Here is a 5,476-nt window from a genome sequence, read left to right on the forward strand (position 1 = left end):
CAGTCTCACTTGTAGATATGTTTACAAACAGACATATATATATATCTGTATATAGGCATAAATTCAGTACTATACAACAAGGCCATGTGGTTAGGGCGCTCGACTCGCAATCTGCGGGTCGCGGGTTCGCTCTTTCAGCCGTGGGGGCGTCACAATGTGACCGGTCAATCCTAATATTCGTTGGTAAAAGAGTTGCCCAAGAGTTGGCGGTGGGTGGTGATGACTAGTTGCCTTCCCTCTAGTCTTTCACTGCCAAATTAGGGACGGCTAGCGCAGATAGCCCTCGTGTAGCTTTGCGCGAAATCCATAACAAACAAACTATACAACAATGAAAACATAACAAAAACAAATCATTGAATTGTTTGTTTGTTCTTAATTATGCACAAAGCTATACAATGTGCTATCTGTGCTCTGCCCGGTATCGAAACCCGGATTTTAGCGTTGTAAGTCCGCTATGCCACTGGAGCGCCAAATCCTTGAAAGTGGAATTCAAATATAAAACTGCCACTCGTGGCAAATTTCATAATTATAATATTTAGCAAAAACAAATCTAAATAAAATAAAATAAATCTATTATTGTGTCATTAATACATACACAAAACAAGAAAATTAAAATTATACAATTTGATGAGAAATTATAAAAAAGGTGTAATTGTTCAAGAAAAATTTCTAAGGCAATAGTTACAAAAAGCGTTGTGGGTATCCCGAATATCAAACATGACAATAAAATAAAACATGAAAAACAGCGCAGCTAGCGAAGAAGATCAAATAGGGGCTAGATTTTAGGCGCTATAACCCAGTGTCCATAGCCAATTTAGGGATGGTAGTTACCCCTAAACCATTAAAAATATGTTAAAGTTAGTATTATAGGATAAATCTATTTGCTATTAAAATATAAACCTAGTTTCTAGATTTGTAAAACGCCCAACTTCCACCCGTAGACTCGTAAAGGATAATAAGAACTATAAAACCCTTACCTAGATAGTTCAGCAATATTTGAGCACCCATACTCCTCCCTTAACAACATCATTCCGGTATAAACCGGACTCAGTTGCTTGAAGCTGGCCTTTCCATATAGCCATTTTTTGTTCTGATATTTCCCGGACAGTCCAAATGAGACAGGAGAGCTTCAAAGTTATGGCGTTCCAAAAACAAAAGGGGAGTCTAAAGTATAACTGAAACCAATCTGGCTACGTCATTCGGCTAATCACAGACGACAAAATTGTAAAAACTAATCAACAAATATATTAAACACAACATAATACATTTCTTGAAATTTCCATCTTAAGAAATTTACATGAAAGACTAAAGAACAGTAATATAAAAACAATGTCAATAATTCCAATCAAATAAGAATGATGAATAGAAAACACGTCCGTACTTTGGGGCCATTGATGAAGATCAAACCCCATTCATATCGGAGTGCTCCAAATCTGATAACTGGCCATTTCGACATAGAGCTATCGATTAAATAAAGTCTCTTTTATAAGTAAATGATTTCAGAACTAAACAACACAGCAAGCACGTTACAACTAAATCTTTCTTGACATCTGCCTAATTCTATAAATATATCTATTTCAAAACACGCTGTTCTTCTCATCTGTAGTCCTTCTGCTTCTTATGTATTTGATTTTTCCTAGACTTAGCGAGTCAAAATAAGATTAAAACGCTTAAAATAGGTTTTACTTCTCGCTTTTTTAATACTATGCTTATAAGTTATCTTTTTTAGTTTTCTTTTTCTTCTCCAATCTTTGACACGTGTGTTTCTCCTAGCCTTTCTCTCTTTTTTGCTCTCTCTGCCTCTGTACTTGTTCGTTTTATCTTAATATTTGTTTTTTTTCAAGAAACTACACGTTAATCCTTGAAGGGTCAGAGGGGCAAAAAAAAAAAAAGAAAAACAAAAGTATGAGATTGGTTTTGTTTGGCACCAGAAAGCGAGGTAAGGCTTAAACTTTTAACCAGAGGGCAGAATCACGTGATCTGAATCTCACAGTAATCTGGTTATATTAGATTTTGATACTGTATTATTTGCGTATGATATTTGATAAAGTAAATACTTGCCTATTACATTAAGGTTCATTGTTCTGATTACCAGTCTTTGTTTTAAAATTTCGCGCAAAGCTACACGAGGGCTATCTGCGCTCCCCGTTACTAATTCAGCAGTGAAAGACTAGAGGGAAGGCAGCTAGTCATCATCACCCATCGTCAACTCTTGGGCTACTCTTTTACCAACGAATAGTAGGATTGATCGTCACATTATAACGCCCCTACGGCTGAAAAAGCGAGCATGTTTGGTGGAACGGGGATTCGAACCCGCGACCATCAGATTGCAAGTCAAGCGCCCTAATCACCTAGCCATGCCGTCTGATTATGTTATTTGAAAATACTTGACAAAACTAATATTTGGCTAGCACGTAAACTCATATGAAACTTATTATGTGTAAGCTAACAAAAGTGACTGTGTGACGTTTTTGTTAACCATAGCGATTCTGAGCTTTACGAGTACACTGATATAGTCCAAGGATTCTACTGAGTTAGATTTGTCACATTCGAGACACTGTAGTTACCTAATTGATAGAACCACAATTTATACTTTTCCGAAGAAGATGTAAACTTAATTGTTGTTGGTTTGTTAATGTGACATCCTTCACGTCATTGTATTTTAATATTGTAAGTCTTGTTATTTATTTTAGAACGAAGCCACATTGGGCTATCAGCTATGTCTACCGCAGGTAGTCGAACCCTGGATTTTAGTGTTGTAAATCCGAAACCTAACCGCTGCCCCACCAGGAGACTGTAATTCTTGTAACTGATATTATGTGTTCCTTTAGAGGCGGTTGTTTTTCTATTTAATTATTTACAATAAGTTAAGAACCTTTTCTAAATAGTCAGCAGTAAGTTTACGGACTCGCAACTCTAAAGTCCGGTTTCAATACCCGTGGTGGGCACAGAACAGAAAACAGATGGGCAGAGTGCAGACAGCCCATTACATAGCTCTACGCTATAAAAATAAAAAACGATAACATATTTGAAATACTGTAACTTTAATTTAACGAAAGAAAAAATCCCAAGCTATTTGACAGACGTGATACTTCTGATATTACAGTTTTGAAAACATATCTGTTTAAATTAATGTAGGAATTTTAAGGGCATTTAATACATCAAAAGCAGTTGTTTCCTTTTTTATCTACTGGTAAAGAATTGCCAGTGATTTTCTTTTTATCTTACATTACGATTTAATTACGTTTACTATGCCTTTATTTTACCTACCCACAAATTGTCACACGTGCTATTCATTCATATAATCAGGTTTTTCGAAGACTGTTTCCTGATAATGCTTACTTATCCATCATATGCTAGCTGAATACGCTATTACGAAACACAATATTGGCTACAACAGTATTGTTTCTTAGTAAAGATATATGTGTGTTATTATTGCATCACAGTAAAACTGATAATAATAATATGATTCAAACTGTTATCAGTTTTATTACTACTAAATGCCATGCTTCGTCAGCCAGGGCGTTCTACGCCCTAAGACTTGTTGCCTCATTAACTTCTAGAACTTTGTAAGATGTAATCCAGCCGGCCTGACGGGCTCTGTTACTGAGCTGTATACAACAAACTGGAAACCCGTAAAGAATGTCGCGAAGTAAATCATTATCAGTTTTAATGTAAGGTAAAATTACACACATATTCTTGCTCAAGACGATGCTTCGCCAGATAATGTGTCCTACTGCCTAATCATAATCGTTTTTAATTGCTAATTAAAAGATTTTATGATTTAGATTATTCTTCAAATGACTTTAACTATTTATTAAATTAATTTCCGTTGCCAGAATGGATATTTTAACATGATCTTTATGCTTTCTGTTTTGTAAATTCTAACTGAACTGTATGAATATCATGAATGTTGGTTTTGAAGCAATATGACTTAAGTTTATTTAACTATGTATAACTTATTGATATTTTCTTACACACTTAAGGTGTACAAATCGAACGTCTTTGACCAACTTGACCTTCTTGCTTCAAGTTCATGAGTTAGTTCGTGTTTGTTTGTTTGAACCGCAGACGTGCCGCTGTGCCATTGGCGGCATCAGGTCGTGCCTTATACAATCATCCACAGCTAGATTGACTTAAGGATCGTGCAATGACCTAATAATTAGCGTGCCAGACTGTGAATCTGATGGTTCATGGTTTGCATCACGTTGCCTCAAAATCTCGTCCCGCACTTTGCGCCCTTGAGTGCCTTATAAGAGTAACAGTCAAATCAATTCAATTAGCCCAGTTGGAGGAGGTGTCTATTGTTTTTATTGTTTTTAGTGCAAAGCTACACAATGGGGTATATACCCACCGCTGGGAATCGAACCCCGATTGTAGCGTTGTAATTACGTGAACTTAATGCTGACCGACCAAGGACCGTTTTTGTTAACTATCTGTCTTCTCTGTAGTATATCAATTCAAACATAGAGATAGCCAGCGCAGATTACCCTTGCATATTCTTGCGCGAATATCCGAAACAAACACAGGTTCACTCAACAAACTATTTTTCAGATGCTTTTGAAGATATAACTTTATTCTGCATTGTATGAAATATGACAAAAGTTCAAATTCTTCATGGGTCGTATATAAAAACGCATATAACTAAGCTTATTATATTCATGATGTTTTTATACTTTTTAATCTATATCAAATCTTATATGACAAACCAAAAGCCACCAGGTTTTAAAAATAAGAAATAACTTACTGATCAAGAGTCAAGATTTCGTGTTAATAAAAAGATAAGTTCATTTTATATCTATGATAATAAAAGGGCGTGTCTGTGTGACCGCCATAGCTCCAAGAAGAACAAGCCTAAAAACTTGAAATTTTGCACCCATACTAAGAGGACCCTGAGGGTGTGCACCTGAGTATTATTGCTTATCTTATCCACGTGCGTGCCTGCATGCATGCCCCATAGTATACCCTGTAGTATATCAGTTAGATTAACAACTTTACTATATAGAAAAGCCAGTGCGATTTGGTAACGATGCGTTCCAACAATGACTTTTATGTCATGTTGCTTAGCAACAAAAGTATAACCAAATATTGTTGTTAGTCTATGTATTGAAAAGTATAAAATGAAATGCATAAACAACAAAACTTGAAAAATATTTGTTGATTTCTTAATTTAGAGTCCCCGTTGATTAAAGAAGTTTGTTTTTTTATTTAAAACGTTGGTGATATAACAGAAAATATTTAACAGAAACGATTTAAGTTTAAAACTGGATCGATATTTTTACTTTCATGATAAAGTTTATGCACTTGCTAAAACATATCAATCTAATAACTCGTGCGAAGCCGGGTATTTTCGCTAGTTGAATATATACAAAAATTTAGTTACCTTACATCACAAATGTATAGTTTGGTCAGTGTCCCTGATCCAAAACTATCACACAAAAGTGTCTTATTTTTAAACATATTGCTATTAATTATT

The sequence above is a fragment of the Limulus polyphemus genome, unplaced genomic scaffold, assembly GCF_000517525.1.
Source record: "Limulus polyphemus unplaced genomic scaffold, Limulus_polyphemus-2.1.2 Scaffold115, whole genome shotgun sequence".
In the NCBI taxonomy this organism is placed as follows: Eukaryota; Metazoa; Arthropoda; class Merostomata; order Xiphosura; family Limulidae; genus Limulus; species Limulus polyphemus.